The sequence below is a fragment of the Saccopteryx bilineata genome, chromosome 10 (genome assembly GCF_036850765.1).
Source record: "Saccopteryx bilineata isolate mSacBil1 chromosome 10, mSacBil1_pri_phased_curated, whole genome shotgun sequence".
In the NCBI taxonomy this organism is placed as follows: domain Eukaryota; kingdom Metazoa; phylum Chordata; class Mammalia; order Chiroptera; family Emballonuridae; genus Saccopteryx; species Saccopteryx bilineata.
This window is the reverse complement of record NC_089499.1, coordinates 40,523,526-40,550,354: the sequence shown is the minus strand read 5'-3', so window position 1 is coordinate 40,550,354 and position 26,829 is coordinate 40,523,526. Positions and strand designations below refer to the sequence as shown.

At 41.2% G+C, this 26,829-nt stretch overlaps 1 protein-coding gene and 1 pseudogene across 2 annotated transcripts in view; both read right to left on the bottom strand.

Moving 5' to 3' along the window:
- The window catches only part of SLC35G2 (solute carrier family 35 member G2), a 70,853-nt gene that overhangs the window by 8,534 nt on the left and 35,490 nt on the right, over positions 1 to 26,829 (bottom strand). The window lies entirely within an intron of this gene.
- Positions 15,115 to 15,268, bottom strand: LOC136314472 (putative ribosomal protein eL39-like 5; annotated as a pseudogene).

The following is a 26,829-nucleotide window of genomic DNA, read 5'->3' as shown; positions in this document are numbered from 1 at the left end:
CAATACATCTGATAAGGGGTTAATAACCAAAATTTATAAAGAACTTATAAATCTCAACACCAGGAAGACAAACAATCCAATCAAAAAATGGGAAAAAGAAATGAATAGACATTTCTCCAGAGAGGACATACAGATGGTCAATAGGCATATGAAAAACTAGAAAGCCCGGCGGTCATACGAAATGACCGCTGTTCTAGATATTATAAATTGTAATTAAAATGATTTGTGCAAAGGTGTCTGCTAATTCAAACTGAATTACCCAGGGCAGGCGGCGAGGACGCCCCTTTGCTTAGTGCCCCATGGGGTTTCCCCCTTCTACTTGCTTAATTGCTTAAAGTAGAGTGCAATGAAGGAAACCACTGGCGGTACATTTCTTAAGAGCCACCGCTTGCTATTTGGATGCTGATTAGTCAATAATTTATTCAAGAGTGGTGGATAATTCTGAATTAGTGGAACTACAATGTTTCCATACTTGCAACATTGAGAAAATCCTTTCTTGCCACGGTCAAATCGATTAGTTTCTAACTTGAAGTTTAAGGACTGACAGTGTTCACATTTAATATTCATGTCACCAGAGGAATGCTCAAAAATTAAAATTTCTCCATTTCAAAGTGTTTTAATCCTTTTTGTGTTTTGGTCAGCATTACTCTGTCGTTTTTTTTGCATTTCTCTCCTGCCTTTGTTCAAGGGACTCATTTTGTCGAGACAGGCTTTTTTGTCTTGCATCTGAGGCAAGCCTTGTTTCTCTATGCTCATCAGTCTCATTTTGCCGAGAAAGACGCATTTGCTCTGCGACTGAAGCAAGCCTTGTCTTTCTCTGCTCAGTGGTTTCTTTTTGTCGAGAAAGCCATTTTTGTGCAGCTTTAGCTCCTTTTCTCTCCTCTTCAGTGCTGTATTTTCTAGGAGGCATTCTTAAAAGAAATTACGTTAAGACGTAGTTTTTATGTAAAACAGATGATTGCCAATGCAAACAAATGTTCACCTTCCCCCTGACACGCTCAATTTGTGTTCAGCCTTAAATTGTTTCAAAAGCAGATGATTGCCAATGCAAACAAATGTTCACCTTCCCCCTGACACGCTCAATTTGCGTTCAGCCATGGCAACTTCACCCCATTGGCTAGTACAGTTACGCAAGCAACCAATAAGCTATCGGCAACAAACAGACACTTAAGCCGCATATAATAAAGATGCTCAACATCATTAATCATTAGAGAAACGCAAATTAAAACCACAATGAGATATCACCTCACACCAGTCAGAATGGCACTCATCAACAAAACAACACAGAATAAGTGCTGGAGAGGATGTGGAGAAAGGGAACCCTCCTGCACTGCTGGTGGGAATGCAGACTGGTGCAGCCACTGTGGAAAACAGTATGGAGATTCCTCAAAAAATTGAAAATCAAACTGCCTTTTGACCCAGCTATACCACTGTTAAGAATATACCCCAAGAACACCATAGCACTGTTTGAAAAGAAGAAATGCACCCCCATGTTTATGGCAGCATTGTTCACAATAGCGAAGATCTGGAAACAGCCCAAGTGTCTGTCAGAGGACGAGTGGATTAAAAAGCTTTGGTACATATATACTATGGAATACTACTCAGCCATAAGAAATGATGACATCGGATCATTTACAATAACATGGATGGACCTTGATAACATTATATGGAGTGAAATAAGTAAATCAGAAAAAACTAAGAACTATATGAATCTATACATAGATGGAACATAAAAATGAGACTCAGAGACATGGACAAGAATGTGATGGTAACGGGGTGGGGGGTGGGGAGGGAGAGATGGGGCGGGAAGGAGAGGGGGGTGTGGGAGGAGGGGAGGGGCACAAAGAAAACCAGACAGAAGGTGACGGAAGACAATTTGACTTTGGGTGAGGGGTATACAGCATAATCAAATCTCAAAATAATCTGGAGATGTTTTCTCTCAACATATGTACCCTGATTTATCAATGTCACTGCATTAAATTTAATAAAATAAAATAGAAATAGAAGGCCTCTCATATCTGGCCCTAATTGATTGGCTTTTGAAAGTGGGACACTTTGTCCTCCATTGAGGGATCCTGGATGCTAATTCTAATGTAAGAGGAAAGTTTTATTCAGCATCCTGTTAGGCATATATTAGTGTACTTAGTCCTAGTCCAACTGCATGCCTTAAATTATTTTCACAGTACAATTTTTGTTCATTTGTCAATGGATTAGTCTACAAAAGATATATTCCAGCATTTCTCAACACCATTAATGTTATAGTGTGTTCCATTGACGCAAAAGCCGTCTTATACTAAAGGGATCTTCTTCAGTCTTTCTAGTTTTCATTTAATTTCAGGCTTTGTGAATACAATTCTTGAACGTTGGAATCCTGACTAGTTCTTTTATTTTTTAACATATGAGCTTTCAACATGTGAGACTTTCAATAAATACTGAGGTACCTTAGCCTAGCACCTTGCTAGACTGAATAAATATGAAGAGTGGGTTGAAAAGCTGTGGTATGTACACACAATGGAATCCTACACGGCCATGAAAAAGAAGACAGTCTTACTTTTTGCAGTGGCATGGATGGACCTGGAAATTATTATGCTAAGTGAAATAAGCCAGGCAGGGAAAGAAAAATATCATATGACCTTACTTATATGTGGAATCTTATGAATAAAGTGAACTGAGTAATGGAATAGAGGCAGAGGCAGGGACACAGGGAACAGAGGGACAGCTGTCAGAGGGCAAGGAGATGAGGTGATGGGATCAGAGAAGGTGAGGGATTAGTGAAATTATATAGTCATAACACAGATACAGATAACAGGACAGCAAATCCCACAGGGAAGGGGGAGGAAGTAAGGGGCAGAGGGGTAAAGGGGGGATAATGGGGGACAAGGGGATGAGGGTAAGGGAGTTATATTTAGTGGGACACTTGAATCCATGTTAACACAATAAATTAAAAATAAATATATAGATTTAATTAAAATTTTTTTTAAAAGAATAAAAAAACAGGCATGGTCCCTGTATTCATGGAGCTTACAGATTAGTGGAAGAGACAAGTAAATTCAAATTTAATATTTTAATAAGTTAATGCAAGCAACTACATGGAGCACAAGGAGCTGTTGGAGCACAAAGAGCATCTAACCCAAATATTAGGGACCTTAGGAGGTTTCCATGTGTAGAGGATCCCCAAACTGGGAATGTAAGCATCTGGAATGATTAGTTAAGTAAAGGGGGGAGGGATTTTTTTATTAGAGATAAGAAATTTAAGAATCAGAAATGTTGGTTTTGAGTTCTGGCTCTGTCGCCAACTGAAATGATAATTATGTCTTTTAAGAGAGTTTTAGATGATAATTGTTGGGATCTTTTGACTCAACTCTTCTAAATCAGTCTTTTTATGGATTATACACTTCCAGTGTTTTGATATCTCTCCTATGCAAAACCACTGTACAGTTCAGTACCATCTGCTCAGAGTTGTCCTACCTAATGTACTATCTCAACATCCTCTCCCTGACAAAGACTAAGGGTCTGAACTGATCCCACCATTTTAGTTCCTCTGGTAAGGGTATATATAGGGAGGTGTCCTCTAAGGCAGAGATGTCCATTTCAGCTGTATAGAGCAACTCAGCTAAGTGAGGGAATGTGAAACAAAAGACCAGTGGACCAGCCTGGCAGGCTACAAATGTATCAGCCTGAAATGCTGTACACAAATGAATTAAACGGATGCTTAGTTTGGTGTCTGCTTGGGTACAATTCAGTGTGGGAAGCCTGAAACCAATATTTTTTGTACAAAGGAGGCACTGTTTGTTTCCTAGGCTACGTCCAACAATATAAGGTTGAAGATCACTTCACTCCTAAGGTTGAGAAAATTAACACTGACATCCCTAATGTCTTGGTAGAAATTCTTAAGACAATCCATTTATGGTACTCAAGGCAAATATCACTTGGTAATAAGTTTTTTTAGTTACTAGACTGATCCCTAAAATAATAATGATAAAAAACAGTCTTAGATTTAAGCTGGCTAGTGTAACTTGATTATAATATAGTGGTTTATATCTAGGCACTAATATGATATTTGATACTAAAGAGCTGATGGGTTACTAACCTTAGAGCTCAACAGGCTACCCCTGGAATACCTTTGTAACCCAAATGTGCTTAAACATTGTTGCCCTAAATGTTTCAGGTGTAGAAAAGACTACACCTGACTGGTCACCTGAAAAGGAGGATCCAAAAACCATCTTTTCAGGATATGAGATATAAGAGTATAGATCAGATATCCCCAAACTACGGCCCGCGGGCCGCATGCAGCCCCCTGAGGCCATTTATCCGGCCCCCACTGCACTTCTGGAAGAGGCACCTCTTTCATTGGTGGTCAGTGAGAGGAGCATGTTCCCATTGAAATACTGGTCAGTTTGTTGATTTAAATTTACTTGTTCTTTATTTTAAATATTGTATTTGTTCCCGTTTTGTTTTTTTACTTTAAAATAAGATATGTGCAGTGTGCATAGGGATTTGTTCATAGTTTTTTTTATAGTCCAGCCCTCCAACGGTCTGAGGGACAGTGAACTGGCCCCCTGTGTAAAATGTTTGGGGACCCCTGGTATAGATAGTATCTGTGCTTTTAAATATATCTCCTGAGACTGCTGACATAAGCCATTCCTTCCTCCAAACTGATGAAAATGGGTCCATGGCCTCACCAGGCAGTGGCGCAGTGGATAGAGCATCGTACTGGGATGCAGAAGACCCAGGTTCAAAACCCCGAGGTCGCCAACTTGAGCGTGGGCTCATCTGGTTTGAGCAAAAAGCTCACCAGCTTGAGCCCAAGATCGCTGGCTCAAGCAAGGGGTTACTCAGTCTGCTGAAGGCCCGCGGTCAAGGCACATATGAGAAAGCAATCAATGAACAACTAAAGTGTTGCAACGTGCAATGAAAAACTAATGATTGATGCTTCTCATCTCTCCATTCCTATCTGTCTGTCCCTGTCTACCCCTCTTTCTGTCTCTGTAAAGGAGAAAAAAAGAAAAAAGAAAAGGGGTCCATGTTCTGAGACCCCAAAGGCTATCAGCATGATTCTACCCTCCTTATGCTAAACCAGGGGTCAGGAACCTATGGCTCATGAGCCAGATGTGGCTCTTTTGATGGCTGCATCTGGCTCGCAGACAAATCTTTAATAAAAAAATAACGTTAAAAATATAAAACATTCTCATGTATTACAATCCATTCATTTCCTACCGCTCATGTTCATGGTTGCAGGTGGCTGGAGCCAATCACAGCTGTCCTCTGGAACAACACCAAATTTTTATTGGATAATGCGTAACGTACATGGGTCATTGTGAGGTCAGGAAGTAAACTTTCCTCCTTTTAATCAAGTAGTCAGCCAGCTAATTGCAGAAACCCTTTTGACGAAGAAGATGGCTAAAAGAAAAAAAGATGCGGAGTATTGTACTTTTCAGCAGGAATGGACAGAGGAATTCGCCTTTGTGTAGAGAGCAGGTTCTGCAGGGTGTCTAATATGCAATGATAAAATTGCATCAATGAAATGGTCAAATATAAAGCGGCACTTTGACACATGCCATACTACATTTGAATCGAAACATCGAGTGGGGGACAGCAGGAAGAAAGTATGTCAAAAGCTACTGTGCAGAATGCAAGCTAGTTGGCAGCAACTCCATGTTTGGACCCAACAAGGTGACTGGAATTCAGCTAGCTTTGCTGGTGCTTTAGCAATTGTGAGAAACGGAAAGCCATTCACAAATGGGGAGTATGCCAAAACATTCATGCTTGATGTTGCCAATGAATTTTGTGACAACTTTTCAGATAAAAACAAGATAATCAAATGAATAAAAACGCCTCTGTCAGCAAGAACTGTTCATGATCATACCATCATGATGGCAAATCAAATTGAGGCAACACAAGTGAAGGACATAAATGCAGCACCATTCTTTTCTCTCGCTTTGGATGAGTCAACAGACGTAAGCCATTTACCCCAGTTCAGCGTGATTGCAAGGTATGCAGTCAGTGACACACTATGTGAGGAAAGTCTTGCTGTTTTGCCTATGAAAGAGACAACAAGAGGGGAGGATTTATTCAAGTCTTTCACTGAGTTCACTAAAGAAAAAATCTACTGGTTGATAAACTTATTTCGGTGTGTACTGATGGTGCTCCATGCATGGTGGGGAAAAACAGAGGATTCGTAGCACTTCTTAGTGAACATGAAAAGAGACCCATCCTAAGTTTTCACTACATCCTACATCAGGAGGCACTTTGTGCTCAGATGTGTGGCGAGCAGCTTGGTGAGGTGATGTCGCTGGTCATTCAGGTGGTCAACTTTATTGTTGCCCAAGCTTTAAATGATCGCCAATTTAAAACACTGCTGGATGAAGTTGGGAATAATTATCCTGGTCTGCTTCTGCACAGCAAGGTGCGTTGGTTGTCAAGAGGGAAGGTACTCAGCCGTTTCGCAGCTTGTCTGAGCAAAATCCGGACTTTTCTTGAAATGAAAAACATCAAGCATCCTGAGTTTGCTAACACTGAGGGGCTCCTGAAGTTCTACTATCTCATGGACATGACTGAACATCTGAACCAGCTCAATGTGAAAATGCAAGGTGTTGGAAATATAGTCTTATTCCTTCAACAAGCAGTGTTTGCATTTGAAAACAAGCTGGAACTCTTCATCACCGACATTGAAACAGGTCGTTTACTACACTTTGAAAAACTGGGAGAGTTTAAAGATGCATGCACAGCAAGTGACCCTGCTCAACATCTTGATCTCCAGCACCTAGCGGACTTCACATTTAATCTCCTGCAGTCATTCAAAGCATGCTTTGGATAATTTCGTGAGTGCACTCGTCTTTTTAAGTTCATCACCCATCCACAGGAGTGTGCAGTGTACAGCACCGACCTGGGTTACATCCCCGGTGTCTCCGTCAGAGATTTTGAGCTACAAGCTGCTGACCTGAAGGCCTCAGATATGTGGGTGAATAAGTTCAAGTCACTGAATGAAGATTTGGAAAGACTTGCACGACAGCAAGCGGAGTTGGCGAACAAACACAAGTGGAGAGAAATGAAAAAACTTCAACCGCGGATCAGCTGATTGTCAAAACTTGGAACGTGCTTCCTGTCACATACTACACACTGCAGCGTGTGAGTATTGCTGTACTGACAATGTTTGGCTCTATGTATGCATGTGAGCAGTCTTTCTCACATCTAAAGAATGTTAGGACCAACCTACGATCACATTTAACAGATGGTAGTCTCAACGCCTGCATGAAGCTTAACCTCACCATGTATCAAGCAGAATACAAAGCCATCAGCAAAACCATGTAGCACCAGAAGTTACGTTAATGGTAAGAAGTACTTTATTCATCATTGGTTAGCAACAGTATAACAACATTATTAAAAAGAATTCAGACTTATTGTACTTTAAGAGTGTTTGTCTTACATAAAATGCAGACATTTACTTGTATATAGTGTTAAAGATATTGTATGGCTCTCACAGAATTACATTTTAAAATATGTGGCGTTCATGGCTCTCTCAGCCAAAAAGGTTCCCAACTCCTGTGCTAAACCCTGTCTGGAATGATGATAAAGCATACCAGTAACTCTTAAGAACTCTCTTAGAATAAGGATTTTTCTCTCCCCCACTACAACTCATGAGGATCAGGAGGACTATAGGCAGCATTTAGTTTGCTAGTGCTTTATTAAAAATTCTTCAAGTCTGTATCTTTGTGTAAAAGTCCACTGCTTTAACGGGAAAAGAATATACTTCTTAGCTCTCTTTCAAAAATGAAACTATTTTGGCCCTGGCCACTTGGCTCAGCAGTAGAGAATCAGCTGGTGTATGGAAGTCCCAGGTTTGAGTCCCGGTTAGGGCACACAGGAGAAGTGACCATCTACTTCTCCACCCTTCCCTCTCCTCCTCTCTCTCTCTCTCTCTCTCACTCTCTCTCTCTCACTCTCTCTCTCTCTCCTCCTCCTCCACCCTTCCCACAGCCATGGTCGAATTTTTTGAGCAAGTTGGCCCAGACCTCTGAGGATGGCTCCATGGCCTCACCTCAGGCACTGAGATGGCTCAGTTGCCAAGCAACAGGGCAACAACCCCAGATGGGCAGAGCATCGCCTTGCAGGAGGCTTGCTGGGTAGATCCCAATTGGGGCACATGCAGGAGTCTGTCTTTCGGCCTCCCTGCCTCAATTCGCTAAAATAAATAAATAAATAAATAAAATAAAATAAACTATTTTCATTTTCCTGGAATCATTAAGTTCTCTGATAGGAATCAGTGGTGATGAATGCAAAATATCTGTGTAGAATGTAGGAGAAAAGCCTCAATCACATGACCACCTCTGTCACTATGATTCTTACTCTAAAACCTGGCATCCTACCGTCCAAACTAAATTGTACACATTTTCACTCCTCTAGGCCTTTTTTCCCTGTTTTTAAATATATATCACTTTCAAAAGCCAATCAATTTGGCATTGTTCCTCTGCCTCCTTTTGTCATTTTGTGTATGGCATAATTAAGTTTTTATAAATACTTATAAAATAGTGGTTCCTTCAAGAAAATATGATATAAGCCCAGGCTTGGTAGCTCAGTTAGTTAAGAGCATCATCCTGATATGCCAACATTGTAGGTTCGGTCCCCAGTCAGGGAACAAACAAGAGTCAGCCAATGAATACATGAATAGGTGGAACAACAAATTGATGTTTTTCTCTCTCAAATCAGTGAATGAAGTTTTTATGATATATCCATACAATCAGATATTATTCAGTCATAAAAAGGACTAAAGTCCCAATACATACCCACAATATGGATGAACCTTGAAGACATTGTGCTAACTGAAATAAGCCAGACACAGAAAGACAAGTATTGTTTGATTCCACTTAGATACTTAGAATAGGCAAATTTCATAAAACAAAATAGATTAAAGGTTACAGGGCCTGGAGGGAGGGTAATGGGCATTTGTCTTAATGATTATAGAGTTTCTGTTTGGGGTAATGAAAAAGTTTCAGAAACAGTGGTGATGGTAACACAATATTGTGAAGGTAATTAATGCCTTTAAAGTGTATATTTAAAATGGTTAGATTATGTTATGTATATTTTAACAAAATTTTTTAAAATAAAAAAATAAAAGGAGAATATAGTGATTCCTTCAGTGTGGTTTGAGGAGAGGGTTCAGCAGTGCTAGGCATTGGTATTTTTTAAAACCTCTCCAGTAGTCCTAATGCATAATTTTCTTATGTGAGAACCACTTGACTAGATCAGTAGTTTTCACCTTTTCTGCAGATAGAAACCAGTTGGAAACGGAAACATGCAACGAATAAAGTTTTATCTTACCACGCATAACAGTGTGAAATGGTACAAGCTGGTGCTTGGTTTCCAAACTTCACATGCACAATGCATTGAATACTACATAAGTTTGTCCAGATGCTTTTTCTCTATTGCACATGATTTGTAAATGCTCTGCATGGTGCAAAAGACTGCTTGAAGGAGCCTGGCCTGTGGTGGCACAGTGGATAGAGCATCAACCTGGACTGCTGAGGTCACTGGTTTGAAACCCTGTGCTTGCCCGGTCAAGGCACATGAAACAAGCAATCAATGAAAAACTAAAGTGAAGCAACTATGAGTTGATACTTCTCGCCCACCCCCTATCCTCTCTCTATAAAAAAATCTTAAAAAAGAAAAGAAAAGGTTGTTTGAGCCTACAAGTTCCAAAGATATCTAAGACAACCTCAATAGTATTTTCTTTTTTTTTTTTTTTTTTTGTATTTTTCTGAAGTTGGAAATGGGGAGGCAGTCAAACAGACTCCCGCATGCACCCGACTGGGATCCACCCGGCATGCCCACCAGGGGGCGATGCTCTGCCCATCTGGGGCATCGCTCTGTCGCAGCCAGAGCCATTCTAGCGCCTGAGGCAGAGGCCATGGAGCCATCCTCAGCGCCCGGGCCAGCTTTGCTCCAGTGGAGCCTTGGCTGCAGGAGGGGAAGAGAGAGACAGAGAAGAAGGAGAGGGGGAGGGGTGGAGAAGCAGATGGGCACGTCTCCTGTGTGCTCTGGCTGGGAATCTAACCTGGGACTCCTGCATGCCAGCCGGACGCTCTACCACTGAGCCAAATGGCCAGGGCCTATCAATAGTATTTTCATCAATGATACAGGCTAAGTGGCAATCACCATGAGCATAAGTGAATTTTACTAAGATCATCGGGTCTATAATCTTCATTCAACATCAGAGTGCTTAACTTTTGGCAGACTGGCATGAAATTTCTAGTGGACCCACATGGTCCATAGACCAGCAGTTGAAAAACACTGGACTAGATTACCTAAGGTCCCTTCTGGCTTTAAGATTTAATCAATTTATGGGCTAATGCATGACTAAGGAAGACAGGGAGTGGCACAGGCCTGGAAATTTTTTTTAAGTAGATACTGAAGCCAGACTGCCATAATTTGAATCCCAGCTACACATGATGTTGTGATTTATAAGAAATACGTATTTGGTCATTCAGATTACCAAAATATATTTCTCATATATATACATATACATACATACATACATATATATATGTACATACATACATACAAATATATATATATATTTTTTTTTTTGTATTTTTTTGAAGTTGGAAACAGGGAGGCAGTCAGACAGACTCCCACATGCGCCCGATCGGGATCCACCCGGCACGCCCACCAGAGGGCGATGCTCTGCCCATCCGGGGTGTCGCTCTGTCACGACCAGAGCCACTCTAGCGCCTGAGGCAGAGGCCACAGAGCCATCCTCAGTGCCCAGGCCAACTTTTTGCTCCAGTGGAGCCTTGGCTGCAGGAGGGGAAGAGAGAGACAGAGAGGAGGGAGGGGGGGGGTGTGGAGCAGCAGATGGGTGCTTCTCCTGTGTGCCCTGGCTGGGAATCGAACCTGGGACTCCTGCATGCCAGGCTGACACTCTACCACTGAGCAAACCGGCCAGGGCCTATTTCTCATATATATTTGGTTTTCATTCATAGTTTCCAGCTCAGAGCTCCCCAAACCTTGGAATTTCCTAAGTGATGAGAGCATAAATGTGTCTTTGGTTGTGTTAACAAACTGACTTTTGGAAAGCACCTAAGGATAGGGGTAGGTTGCAAGGGAAGCCAAGGGAGTGATTAGAGGATTGAAAATTTTAGTCCTACCCATGACCTCTGGGGACGGGGAGGGTGCCTGGAGGTTGAATCAATCACAATGGCCAATGATCTAGTCAATCATGACTAGGTAATGAAGCCTCCAAGGATAGGGTTTGGAGAGTTCCTGGGTTACTAAACACATGGACATTTGGGGAAAGTGGTATGCTCAGAAAGGGCATTGAGCCTGACTTGTGGTGGCGCAGTGGGTAAAAGCGTCGACCTGGAATGCTGAGGTTGCTGATTCAAAACCCCAGGATTGCCTGGTCAAGACACATATGGGAGTTGATGCTTCCTGCTCCTCCCTCTGTTCTTTCTATCTCTTTCCTCTCTCTGTCTCTTTCTCTCTCTGTGTCTCCTCTCTCTAAAAAAAATGAATAAATAAAAATGTAAAAAAAAAAGAAAGGGCATTGAAGCTCAGTGACCTTTCACCCTGCCTTACCCTGTGCATCTATTCCATTTGGCTGTTCCTGAATTACATCTTTTTTTTTTTTTTTTTTGTATTTTTAAAGCTGGAAACTGGGAGGCAGTCAGACAGACTCCCGCATGTGCCCGACCCGGATCCACCCGGCACGCCCACCAGCGCAGATGCCCATTTGGGGCGTCGCTCTGTTGCGACCAGTGCCATTCTAGCGCCTGAGGCAGAGGCCACAGAGCCATCCCCAGCGACCGGGCAAACTTTGCTCCAATGGAGCCTCGGCTGCAGGAGGGGAAGAGAGAGACAGAGAGGAAGGAGATGGGGAGGGGTGGAGAAGCAGATGGGCGCTTCTCCTGTGTGTCCTGGCCAGGATTTGAACCCAGGACTTCTGCACGCCAGGCTGACGCTCTACCACTGAGCCAACCAGCCAGGGCCACATCTTTTCATAATGAATTGGTAATCTGGTAAGTAAAATGATTCTCTCAATTCTGTGAGCTGCCCTAGCAAACCAATCAAATCCAAGTGAGGGGTGGTGGGAACCTCTAATCTATAGCTGATTGGTCAGAAGCTCAGTGAAAATCTGGACTTGCAACTAGCATCTGAAAGGTGAGGATGTGGTGGGGGTGGCAGTCTTGTATGACTGAACGCCCAACCTGTGTTTTCTGACACTATTTCTAGGTAGATAGTGTCAGAATTGAATTGAATTGCAGGACACCCAACTACTGTCAGAACACTCTTGGTGTGAGTAACCCTTCCCTCCACCCCCATAGTAGAATTGGGTGAACCCTTTCTACAGAACTTATTAAATAACGGACCTTGGGCAACTTAACTTTGCCAATTTCCTTTTGTGTAAAATTAGGGTAATGGTAGCATTACCTCATAGTGTAGAATAAGAATGTTAAATCAGTTAATACATACAAAACACTTAGTATCTATCTGACACCTAGCAGTGCTCAATAAATTTTAGTTTGTTTTTTATTAAAGAAATATTTATTGATTTTTGGAGAGAGGGAAAGAGAGCAAGAGAGTGAGAAGGAGTGGGGAGAAGCGGGAAACATCTACTCATAGTAGTTGCTTCCTGTATGTACCTTAATTGGAAAAGCCCAGGGATTTGAACTGGTGACCTCAGTGTTCCAAATCAAAGCTTTATCTGCTGCACCACTACAGGTCAGGCTAGTTCTTTATTTCACATTTTTCTTTCTGCCTGGAATGACCTGGTCATTCCCCTTTCTGTCCTTGTATACCTATTGAGCTCACATTTGTGCTTGAGTGGTTTGCTCAAATGTTATTTTGTCCTTTGCAAAGTATTCCCTGGACTTGCTCATCTTTGTGCTTCACTGTCACAGTATTCATGTGTTTATATTCTGTCTTTCCCACCAGATTGTACACTTCTTGATAGCAGACTTTTCCACCACTATATCCTCTGCCCTTAACATAGGGCCTGGCACTTACTGGCACTCAATAAATGTTTTTGGATGGAATAGAATGGCTTTGAAAACCAAGAACAGGCCCTGGCTAGTTGACTCAGTGGTAGAGCACCAGCCCAGCATGTGGATGCCCTGGGTTTGATTCCCAATTAGGACACACAGAAGTACCCATCAGCTTCTCCACACCTCCCCCTCTCACTTCTCTCTCTCTCTCTGTCTCTCTCCCCCTCCTCCTGCAGCCATGGCTCCATTGGAGCAAGATGGCCCCAAGCACTGAGGATGGCTCCATAGCCTCCACCTCAGGTGCTAAAAATAGCTTGGTTGTGGAGCAATGGAGCAATGCTCCAGATGGGCAGAGCATCATCCCCTATTGGGCTTGTCAGGTGGATCCCACGCAGGACACATGCATGATTCTGTTTCTGCCTTCCCTCCTCTCACTGAATAAAAAAATAAAATAAATGAAAACCAAGAAGAGGGAGACACGGAGAAGAATAGAGAATGATAATAAAACTACTGATATTTCATTTGCGGATGACATGATACTAGATATAGAGAACCTTATGCCAAAAAACTACTGAAACTGATAAGTTCAGTAAAGTAACAGTACACAAAATAAATATCCAGAAATCAGTTGTGTTTTTATACATCAATAATGAACTATCAGAAAGGAAAACTAAGAAAACAAAATTCTATTTACAATTGCATAAAAAAACACTTAGAAATAATTTTAACCAAGAAGGTAAAAGACCTGTACTCAGAAATTATAAGACACTAAAGAAAGAAATTTAAGAAGACACAAATAAATGGAAGCATATTCCATGCTCATGAATAAAGAATTAACATTGTTGGCCTCACCGGTGGTGGCACAGTGGATAAAGCATCAACCTGGAATGATGAAATGGCCGATTTGAAACCCCAGGTTTGTCCAGTAAGGCACATATGGGAATTGATACTTCCTGCTCCTTACCCCCGGCTCACTCTATCTCTCTTTCTCCTCACTTAAATAAATAAGTAAAAGAATTAACATTGTTAAAATGTCCATACTACTCAAAGCAATCTATTGATTCAACATAATTCCTATCAACATATCAATGGTGTACTTCAGAGAACTAGAAAAAATAATCCAAAAATTTATATGGAACCACAAAAGACCACGAATAGCCACAGCAATCTTTTTTTTTTTTTTTTCAGTGAGAAGAGGGAAGAGAGACAGACTCCCGCATGTACCTCAACCGGGATCCACTCAGCAACCCCCATCTGGGGCTGATGCTCTGCCTATCTGGGGCCATGCTCGCAACCAAGCTTTTTTTTTTTTTAACCAAGCTATTTTTAACACCTGAGGTGGAGCCTCCACGGAGCCGTCCTCAGTGCCTGGGCCCAACCCACTTGAATCAATTGAGCCATGGCTGCAGGAGGGAAAGGAGGGAGGGGAGAAGCAGATGGTCACTTTTCCTGTGTGCCCTGGCTGGGAATCAAACCCAGGATTTCCACATGCCAAGTTGATGCTCTACCACTGAGCCAACTAGCCAGGGCCACCACAGCATTCTTGAGAAAGAAGAACAAAGTTGGAGGAATCACACTACCTGGAATCAAACTATAATACAAAGCTGTAGTAATCAAAACAGCATGATATGAGCATAAAAACAGACATATGGGTTGATGGAACAGAATAGAAAGCCCAGATATAAACCCATGCCTATAGGTCAGTTAATATTTGACAAAGAAAACAAGAACATACAATGGGGTAAAGACAGTCTAATCAATAAATGGTGTTGTGGAAATTGGACATATTTGCCAAAAATAAACTAGACCACCTTCTCACACCATATACAAGAATAAACTCAAAATGTATTAGGGATTTAAATGTAAGACTCAATACCATAAAAATCCTAGAAGAAGATTTAGGCAGTAAGTCTCAGACATTTCTTTCTTTCTTTTTTGTTTTTCAATTTAAAAGGTCTCACATTTTTTACTGAAACACCTCCTATTGCAGAAAAAAAATCATAGACAAGAACCATTTTTCCAATAATTTCGCAATTAAAACACCCAACTGTCCCAACAGTGCTCTTTTCAGTGATTTGGTAAGATGCAGGCAACATGCATACAGCATAATGTGAGCCATCTCATGTGTGGTTCCTTACAGACCCAGTTTGTTTCTCCAATGTCTCCTCTTAGACTTGTAACCTGATTTTATTACCAGTTTTCATCCGAATGCATTGGGGAATAGGCTGATTCAGCTTTTGGTTTTTGGCCAGGAACATCTTGATCGTAAAAGTCTTGTGAGAAGACATGGCAAAGAAGAAACAACCGCACGCACCACAATGGCAGAGAAAAGAAAAAACACCAGACATTTCTTTTAGTAATTTTTTTCCCCAATATGTCTCCTTTGGCAAAGGAAACAAAAGAAAAAATAAACAAATAAGACTACATCAAACTAGAATGTTTCTGCACAGCAAAGGAAACTATCAACAAAATGAAAAGACAACCCACTGAATGGGGAAACATATTCACCAATGATACATCTGATTAGGGATTAATAACCAAAATTTATAAAGAACTTATACAACTCAACATAAAAAAATTCAATTAAAAAATGGGCAAAGTACCTAAATAGACCCTTCTCCAAAGAGGACATACAGATGGTCAATAGACATATGAAAAGATGCTCAATGTCACTAATCAGAGAAATGCAAATTAAAACCATAATGAAATATCACCTCACACCTATCAGAGTGGTTATCATCAATAAATCAACAAGCAGGTGTTGGTAAGGATGTGGAGAAAAGGGAACACTTGTGCATTGTTGATGGGAATGCAGATTGGTGCAGCCATTGTAGAAAATAGTATGAAGTTACCTCAAAATATTAAAGGCCTTGGCCGGGTAGCTCATTTGGTTAGAGTGTCTTCCTGCTATGCCAAGATTGTGGGTTTGATCCTCGGTCAGGGCACATACAAGAATCAACCAATAAGCATAAATAAGTGGAACAACAAAACGATGTTTCTCTCTCTCTCTCTCTCTCTCAAATCAGTCCATAAAAAAAAATTAAAGATGGAACTGCCTTATGACCCAGCAATTCTACTTCTGGGTATGTATCTGAAGAAACCCAAAACACTAATTTGAAAGAATATACAGTACAGGAGGTTCTCGGGTTACAACAATCTCATCATATGACATTTTGAGTTTTCAATGCTCACGCCCATAAAAACTTTAAAAATTGAGATATGAGTGTTTTGGCTTAAGGCATTAGCATCATACTTTTTTACACTCATTTTTTGTCATTTTTTCTGTTACCGCAGTACAATGTATCATACAGTATATTTCTGTCCTTTTCCTTTTTCTGTGGCTTAGCTGTGTTTTTGTGTTCTAGATTATGATTTTACAACTGTGTTAGAATAGGTAAGTAAGTTAGGCTAGGGTGTGTTTAGACTTACACCAAAATTTGGGTTACATCACTGTTGTAGAAATGGAACTGTGTTGTAATCTGAGGACCCCCTGTAGGCGGCCTGACCTGTGATGGTGCAGTGGATACAACATCGACCTGGAACGCTGAAGTCACTGGCTCAAGGCCCTGGGCTTGCCTGGTCAAGGCACATGTGGGAGTTGATGCTTCCTGCTCCTCTGCCCCTTCTCTCTCTCTCTCTCTCTCTCTCTCTCTCCTCTCTAAAATGAATAGTCCTTTTAAGAAAGAATATATGCACTCCAATGTTCATTGCAGCGTTTATTTATTTATTTATTTTACATAGAGAGAGGGATAGACAGGGACAGACAGACAGGAATGGAGAGATGAGAAGCATCAATCATTAGTTTTTCGTTGCACATTGCGACACCTTAGTTGTTCATTGATTGCTTTCTCATATGTGCCTTGACTGCGGGCCTTCAGCAGACTGAGTAACCCCTTGCTCGAGCCAGCGACCTTGGGTCCAAGCTGGTGAGCTTTTACTCAAACCAGATGAGCCCGCGCTCAAGCTGGCGACCTCAGGGTCTCGAACCTGGGTTTTCGGCATCCCAGTTGGACGCTCTATCCACTGCGCCACCTCCTGGTCAGGCATGCAGCGTTATTTTTTGTTTTTATTTTTAGGTGAGAGGAGGGGAGATAGTGAGACAGTCTCCCACATACATCCTAACCTGAATCCACCCAGCAGCCCCATCTGGAGCCAATCAATGCTCCAGTACTGAGCTATTTTTAGCACCTGAGGCTGATGCGCTCCAATGGAGCTATCTTCAGTGCCTAGGACCACCTTAAAACCAATCAAGCCACTGGCTGCAGGAGGGGAAAAGGGAGAGAAGGGGGAGAGGGAGGAGGGAAAAGCAGATGGTCACTTCTCTTGTGTGCCCTGACTAGAATCGAACGAATTGCAGCATTATTTACAATATCAAAGCTATAGAAGCAATCCAAGTGCCCATCAATAAATAAGTGGGCTCTGGCCTGATAGCTCAGTTGGTTAGAGCTTCATCATGATGATGCACCAAGGTTGTGGGCTTGATCCTTAGTCATGACAGGTACAAGAAGCAACCAATGAATGCACAACTAGGTGGAACAACAGTCGATGTTTCTCTGTCTCTATCTCTCCCTCTCTCTTTTCTTCCCTTTCTCTCTAAAACCAATGAATTAAAAAATATATATGAGTGGATTAAAAAGCTGTGTTATCGGCTACAAAAAAGAATGAAACCTTAATATATGTGACAATATGGATGGACCTAAAGGGTATTATGCTAAGTGAAATAAGTCAGTCAGTGGATAAAGAAGATGTGGCACATATACACTATGGAATACTACTCAGCCATAAGAAATGATGACATCGGAACATTTACAGCAAAATGGTGGGATCTTGATAACATGATACGAAGCGAAATAAGTAAATCAGAAAAAAACAGGAACTGTATTATTCCATACGTAGGTGGGACATAATAGTGAAACTAAGAGACATTGATAAGAGTGTGGTGGTTACGGGGGGGAGGGGGGAATGGGAGAGGGATAGGGGGTGGGAGGGGCACAAAGGAAACAAGATAGAAGGTGACAGAGGACAATCTGACTTTGGGTGGTGGGTATGCAACATAATTGAACGACAAGATAACCTGGACTTGTTATCTTTGAATATATGTATCCTGATTTATTGATGTCACCCCATTAAAAAAATAAAATTAAAAAAAAAAAAAAAAAAAAAGAAATAAGTCAGTCAGAGAAAGACAATACCAAATGACTTCACTTATATCTGCAATATAAAGAACAATATGAATGAACAAACAAAACAGAAACAGAGCCCTGGCCGGTTGGCTCAGCGGTAGAGTGTCGGCCTGGCGTGCAGAAGTCCCGGGTTCAATTCCCGGCCAGGGCACATAGGAGAAGCGCCCATTTGCTTCTCCACCCCCCCTCCTTCCTCTCTGTCTCCCTCTTCCCCTCCCGCAGCCAAGGCTCCATTGGAGCAAAGATGGTCCGGGTGCTGGGGATGGCTCCTTGGCCTCTGCCCCAGGTGCTAGTGTGGCTCTGGTCATGGCAGAGTGATGCCCCGGAGGGGCAGAGCATCGCCCCCTGGTGGGCAGAGCGTCGCCCCTGGTGGGCGTGCCAGGTGGATCCCGGTCGGGAGCATGCGGTCTGTCTGACTGTCTCTCCCCGTTTCCAGCTTCAGAAAAATACAAAACAAAACAAAAACAGAAACAGATTCACAGATACAGAGAACAGACTGATGGTTGCCAGAGGAGAAGGGGTTTGGGAGACTGGGTGAAGAGATTGACAGTACAGAATGGTAGTTACAAAATAGTCATGGAAATGTAAAGTACAGCATAGGAAATATAGTCAATAATATTATAATAACTATGTATGGTGTCAATTGGGAACTGGAAGTATCAGTGGGAACACAACACTTTGTAAAGTATATATTTGTCTAAACACTATGCTGTTCACCTGAAACTAGTACAAAATAATATTAAATGTAAACTATAATTGGAAATTTTTTAAATATATTTTTTAAAGACTACTGATATCTAAAGGATCTTATAGTCCCAGATAGCCATATCTGCTCTCTTGGTATTGCTGCTCAATCAATGGTAATCTTAGGTAACTGAAAACCTAGTTTCCTTTGATAATCCAAATTATAGAAACGTTCAGAAGAACTCTCCCTATCCTCTGCCTTTAACCTCTGTATTAGTCAAGATTATCCAGAGAAACAATCAATAGGATATATATATAATTTTTTTAAAGGAATTTACTCACATATTATGGAGGCTAGCAAGTCCAAAATCTGTAGTGGGGAGAACCAGAGAAGAGAAAATGCTATAGTTCAAATCCAAAGGCTGTCTAGGGCAGAATTCCCTTACTCAGGGGTACCTTTTGCTGTATTTAGGCCTTCAACTGATTGGAAGAGGCCCACCCACATTATGTAAGGCAATCTTTCTTACTCAAACCAACCAATGTAACTGTAAACCTCACCCAAAGAAAACTTTCACAAAAACATTCAAAGTAATCTTTTTTTTTTTAATTATTCATTATAGAGAGGGAAGAGAGAGAGAGAGAGAGAGAAGGGGAGAGGAGCTGGAAGCATCAACTCCCATATGTGCCTTGACCAGGCAAGCCCAGGGTTTTGAACTGGCAACCTCAGCGTTTCCGGGTTGATGCTTTATCCACTGCGCCACCACAGGTCAGGCCCAAAGTAATCTTTGACCAACCTAGTTGACATCTAAAACTAATTGTCACAGCCTCATGTTCTGCTTGTCCTCCACATGTACACAAGCTCTGGCTATTTCAAACTATAGGAAATTCTTTAAATATGTCCTGCTTTTTTATGTTTCTGGGTTTTACATATGCTATTCCTACTTTATGGAATACTCTCTTCCTGCTTTTTCACTTGGTAAATTTCTACTCATTCTCCAAGGCCTGCATTAAATGTCATCTTCTCTGGAAAACTTTCCAAGGCTACCTTCCACTACAATCTGTATAAGATGCCCACCCCGGTGCTTTCATTATAGCTTCAATCATAGAATTTATTGCATTGAATTACAACCATGTTTTTTGTCTTTCTCTTTCACTAGAATGTGAGGGTTTTAACACTACAAGCATTAGAATTAGGTATTACTAATCATATTTGCAGCACCTAGCACAATGCTTGGCATGAGGTAAGTGTTTAATAAGTGTTAAGTAAATTAATAGACTTTTTTAAATGATGCAATTTTGTTAACAAAAATACAAATATAAATCGATTTGTGTATTTGGCTTCTGTACTATACTGCTAGCTCTATTTCTGCTGCTCGGTCTCCCATATTTCCTTTAACATTAAATTCAGGCATAATTGGAACTGTTCCTTAAACAATGTGTATCTGCTTTTCTTAAACCATTCTCAATCAATTAAGAAGAGTACTGGAGATACATATCTTTCAACATCACCAGAATGAACTTCAGTTGCCATTTCCCTGCTTCCCAGTGCACACCTCAAAGTTAGGCCCAGTCAAGTGAGTCCACCTTCAACAAGCATTCAATAGTTCCTCATCAGGCTGCCCAGGCTTGCTCAGGACAAGCTTCTGACTCAGGAGCTACTTACCAACATCAGATCTCTAAATAAAAAACAACTTTTTGTTTATTCCTATTACAAAAGCAACATATGTTTATTGTAGGTAATTCAGAAATGTGGGAAAGTAAAGAAAATGAAAATCACTCAGAATTCTACCACCCAGAGATAACTACTGACCTACTCTAGGACTTTTGCTATTTGTGAGCATTTTTCCCCAAATGGTATCAAACACCGTATCTTATTTTATAACTTTTCCATTTACTCATCAATACATTGTGAATATTTACCATGTCATTAATATTTTACAACATCACTTTTTTTTTTTTTTGTATTTTTCTGAAGCTGGAAATGGGGAGAGACAGACAGACTCCCGCATGCGCCCAACTGGGATCCACCCGGCACGCCCACCAGGGGGTGACGCTCTGCCTATCCAGGGGGCGATGCTCTGCCCCTCCGGGGCGTCGCTCTGTTGCGACCAGAGCCACTCTAGCGCCTGAGGCAGAGGCCATGGAGCCATCCCCAGCGCCCGGGCCATCTTTGCTCCAATGGAGCCTTGGCTGCGGGAGGAGAAGAGAGAGACAGAGAGGAAGGAGAGGGGGAGGGGTGGAGAAGCAGATGGGTGCTTCTCCTGTGTGCCCTGGCCGGGAATCGAACCCGGGACTTCTGCACGCCAGGCCGACGCTCTACCACTGAGCCAACTGGCCAGGGCACAACATCACTTTTAATAGCTAGTTAATATGGGTCTAACAATGGACTTTGAACACAATAGGTCAATCATTAACTTCAGCTTTCTGAGAGCTGAAAGGCAAATAGGATGTCCAACTGCCACCAATTCTTTATGCAAAAATAGATCTATAACCATTACAGACAAAGCCACATATGTGAAAATGAACAGATAACAACTCTGAAGTCTTCTTGCTAAATGAAAAATAAAAAATGTTTTTTGATGGCCAGAGGAAAAGGGTGAAAAAACAAATAGGAGATAAATCAAGAGTATTTATGTTTGTCTCCTTATTTTCCATTCAGGTATCTGTGGAAAGAACCTAGCTGAGATTAAAAGTGAAAAAAAGGGTGTCTTTATTTATGTTTTGTATAAACTGTCTGGTTTTGAAAGGATTTGAGCAAACATTTAATTAGAGTTAAAGGAAAAATGAAACCACAGAAAATATCAAGCACAAATGCTCTTTTGGATTGTTTATTCCTGAATATGGCTCAAGATTCTCTAATTGTATAATTATAATAGCTATGTTTATTTAGCCACTTTTCTATGCTAAGCATATACTAGGAACTTTATTTTTTCATTTAAAGGTCAAAACAACTCTAGGAAGTAAAATCTCCATTTTAATATGAGGAAATAGGTTCTAGGAGAGTGAATCACTTGCAAGTTAGTGGATGACATAACCAATTAATGGTAGGGGCAAGATTCAGATCCAGGTCTGCCTTTCCAATTCCTTTCTTCTATACTACAATACAAAATAACCATATTTGGTAGGAAGAATAATGCTCCCCAGCCCCTCATCCCTCACAGAGATATCTACATCCTAATTCCCAGAACCTGTGAATACATTACATCAGTGGTTCCCAACCCCCGGGCCACAGAGAAAGAATAAATAACTTACATTATTTCTGTTTTATTTATATTTAAGTCTGAACGATGTTTTATTTTTTAAAAATGACCAGATACCCTCTGTTACGATCTGTCTACGACTCACTCTTGACACCTGTCTCGTAAGTTCGACAATTATATTTTAAAATACCACAGTTTTTACGCCTGTCGCATAATGTTATTTTGTGCATTTATCCGTCCCACCCTAAAGGCCAGTCCGTGAAAATATTTTCTGACATTAAACCGGTCCATGGCCCAAAAAAGGTTGAGGACCACTGCATTACATGACAGAGGAGAATTAAGGTTGCAGATGGAATTAAGGCTGCTAATCAGCTGACCCTGTAATAGGGAGACTATCCTGGATTATCAGGTTGAATCCAATGTAATCACAAGAGTTCTTAAAAGTAGAAGACAGAAACAGAAAACTCAAAGGAGATGTGACAACAGAAGCAAGGTCATAGTGATGCAATGTGAGGAATCAGCTGCTGTTGCTGGCATTGAAGATTGAAGGGAATCATGAGCCAAGGAATGTGGGCAGCCTCTAAAGCTGGAAAAGACAAGGAAATGGATTCTTCCCTTGAACCTCTAGAAAGGAACACATCTAGCCAACATTTTGGTTCTAGCCCAGTGATGCACGTGTTAGACCTTTAACTTACAAACCTGCAAGATAGTAAATCTGTGTTATTTTAATCCACCAACTTTCTGGTAATTTGTTATAATAGTAGTAAATCTGTGTTATTTTAATCCACCAACTTTCTGGTAATTTGTTATAATAGCAAACAGAAACCACACACCATCATTCTGTGAACATCTAAAGATCAAATTTGTATTCTTAGAAGACCCACACATTTAGCATAAGTATATAAAAAAGAACTACCTACATCAGTGATCCCCAACCTTTTTTGCACCACGGACCGGTTTAATGCCAGAAAATATTTTCACGGACCAGCCTTTAGGGTGAAATGGATAAATGCACAAATTAAAATTATGTGATCGGCGTAAAAACTGTGGTATTTTTAAATATAATTGTCGAATTTACGAGACAAGCGTCAAGAGTGAGTCTTAGACGGATGTAACAGAGGGAATCTGGTCATTTTTTAAAAATAAAACATCATTCAGACTTAAATATAAATAAGACAGAAATAATGTAAGTTATTTATTCCTTCTCTGCAGAACAGTACCAAATGGCCCACGGACAGGTACTGGTCCGCGGCCCGGGGTTTGGGGACCACTGACCTACATGTAATCAATGATTTTCCCTTGAAAAGAATTTTTTAATTTTTTAGTACCTAGAAAACTGTTGGATGACACTGTGAAGTTCTGGGTCAAGGGACGTGGATAAGATTGTTTCAGCCTGAAATACAAACTACTTGCTGGCTGGCTTGCCCCCTGTGATACTGTTTGAAATGTCTGCTTTTAAGAACCATATTCTGGAGTGACATCAGAGAAATGGCACCATGAGGGGTGCTCCCAATATATCCCCTTGAAATTTCAACAAATTCAAAATTAAAGACAGAAAAAAAATCTAAGGAGCCCTGAAATATATACATACCAGACAAAGGTATGATTGGGCAAAAAGGTGGCTGAATATATAATCCACTCTGAAGGAAATATGATGGAGAACAGGGTATTTATTTGACTTCCCTCACTGATCTGAGGAAGGAGCACTTTCATCTAAAGCCAAGCAAAGCGAAAGGTCTGAGGCAGAGGGGAAGGAGATGAGTTAGGGTGGATGCTTAAGCAGAAAAAAGAACACACCAGCTCTTCCTGAGATCACGGAGGAGGGGCGTGCACGGGCAGCTGGCTCCGACAAAGATTATGGGTACAGGGTGCCCACGGGACCCCGCATAGGTGCCAGCAGCTTTATGTGCTCCCAGCTCCACAATCACGGGATCATGGGTGGTATGTGAATGGCACCACTGGCGTGGGCACAGACATGCATGGGCTGGAGGGCCTAGCCCGAGATTAGCAGCGATAGACATCTGCCTGGACTGTTGCCAGCATCTTTGTGCATTCCCAGCTCCACGACCACCAGCACTGGATGAGCGCAAGGGCAAGGATTCCTGGGCCTGGGAATGTTTGAGCGGGTGACTCCCCAAGGCTCATACAGGCTTCTGAGCGTATTCCTGCATTCCCAGCTCTGAGATCACAGGCACTGTAAGTCTAAGTGGGCGGGTGCAGGCCTCTGTGTGCACTGCTGAAGTCATGGGGCTGACGCTCACATGGCTTGCTGCAGCCTACCAAACAGTGCACAAGGGAGAAGCCTATGGAGATTAGAACCGTGGAGCGCTGAGGTGTAGTAGACATGCCCAGGGGCACTTAGAAAGGCGCTTGATCTGCATTCAACTCCCAGCCCTGCCTGCTCTCGCTGGTGGCTCTGGTTAGCACAGCCTTGCCCAGAAATGTACTTTGAGTGGTACTGGAGGAAGGACGTGACTGCTCTTAGAGCCTCTTGCTCTGCAAGCAGAGGCTGGGGCAAAATTCACAGCTAAGTCCACAGGCTGCTAGCTCAGGTGGAAGAGACATGGAGAGAATCACCTGGAAAACTGAAATTCCCATTGCCAGAGCCTCCAAACCCTAATAAGGCCCACCTACCAACAAACTGAGGCCCAGCCTACGTCCTTGCCACAGCGACACAACAGCAAACCTCTCCCCAAGAACCCCACAGGGGCAAAACCTATATTACAGCACCACCTGCCAAAAAAAGGGAAGAACCTACCTCTCAAAACCAGGAAAAAATTACATTTTTTTTAATAATTTTATTTTTTTAATGGGGCGACATCAATAAATCAGGATACATATATTCATAGATAACAAGTCCAGGTTATCTTCTCGTTCAATTATGTTGCATACCCATCATCGAAAGTCAGATTGTCCTCTGTCACCTTCCATCTAGTTTTCTTTGTGCCCCTCCCCCTCCCCCTTTCCCTCTCCCTCTCCCCCCTCCTCCTGTAACCACCGCACTCTTATCAATGTCTCTTAGTTTCTCTTTTATGTCCCACCTACCCATGGAATAATGCAGTTCCTGTTTTTTTCTGATTTACTTATTGCACTTCGTATAATGTTATCAAGATCCCACCATTTTGCTGTAAATGATCCGATGTTATCATTTCTTATGTCTGAGTAGTATTCCATAGTGTATACGTGCCACATCTTCTTTATCCAGTCATCTATTGACGGGCTTTTTGGTTGTTTCCATGTCTTGACCACTGTGAACAATGCTGCAATGAACATGGGGCTGCATGTGTCTTTGCGTACCATTGTTTTTGAGTTTTGGGAGTATATACCCAGTAGAGGAATTGCTGGGTCATATGGTAGTTCTATTCTTAACTTTTTGAGGAACAACCATACTTTCTTCCATAATGGTTGAAATTCCCACCAACAGTGAATGAGGGTTCCTTTTTCTCCACAGCCTTGCCAACACTTGCTGTTACCTGTCTTGTTGATAATAGCTAATCTAACAGGTGTGAGGTGGTATCTCATTGTAGTTTTAATTTGCTTTTCTCTAATAGCTAGAGAAAATGAGCATCCTTTCATATATCTATTGGCCATTTGTATTTCTTCCTGGGAGAAGTGTCTGTTCATGTCCTCTTCCCATTTTTTTATTGGATTGTTTGTTTGTTTGTTGTTGAGTTTTATGAGTTCTTTGTATATTTTGGATATTAGGCCCTTATCTGAGCTGTTGTTTGAAAATATCATTTCCCATTTAGTTGGCTTTCTGTTTATTTTGTTATCAGTTTCTCTTGCTGAGCAAAAACTTCTTAGTCTGATGTAGTCCCATTCATTAATTTTTGCCTTCACTTCTCTTGCCTTTGGAGTCAAATTCATAAAATGCTCTTTAAAACCCAGGTCCATGAGTTTAGTACCTATGTCTTCTTCTATGTACTTTATTGTTTAAGGTCTTATGTTTAGATCTTTGATCCATTTTGAGTTAATTTTAGTACAGGGGGACAAACTGTAGTCCAGTTTCATTCTTTTGCATGTGGCTTTCCAGTTTTCCCAGCACCATTTATTGAAGAGGCTTTCTTTTCTCCATTGTGTGTTGTTGGCCCCTTTATTGAAAATTATTTGACTATATATATGTGGTTTTATTTCTGGGTTTTCTATTCTGTTCCATTGGTCTGAGTGTCTATTTTTCTGCCAATACCATGCTGTTTGATTGTCGTGGCCCAATAATATAGTTTGAAGTCAGGTATTGTAATGCCCCCAGCTTCATTCTTTTTCCTTAGGATTGCTTTGGCTATTCGGGGTTTTTTATAGTTCCATATAAACCTGATGATTTTTTGCTCCATTTCTTTAAAAAATGTCATTGGAATTTTGATGGGAATTGCATTAAATTTGTATATTGCTTTGGGTAATATGGCCATTTTGATTATATTTATTCTTCCTAACCAAGAACAAGGTAAATTCTTCCATCTCATTATATCTTTTTCGAATTCCCTTAACAATGGTTTATAGTTTTCATTATATAAGTCCTTTACATTCTTTGTTACGTTTATTCCTAAGTATTTTATTTTTTTGTTGCAATCATGAAGGGGATTATTCTTTTGAGTTCATTCTCAAATGTTTCATTGTTGGCATATAGAAAGGCTATTGACTTCTGTATGTTAATTTTGTATCCTGCGTCCTTACTGTATTGGCTTATTGTTTCTAGTAGTCTTTTTGTGGATTCTTTGGGGTTTTCGATGTATACGATCATATCATCTGCAAAAAGTGATACCTTTACTTCTTCTTTTCCGATAT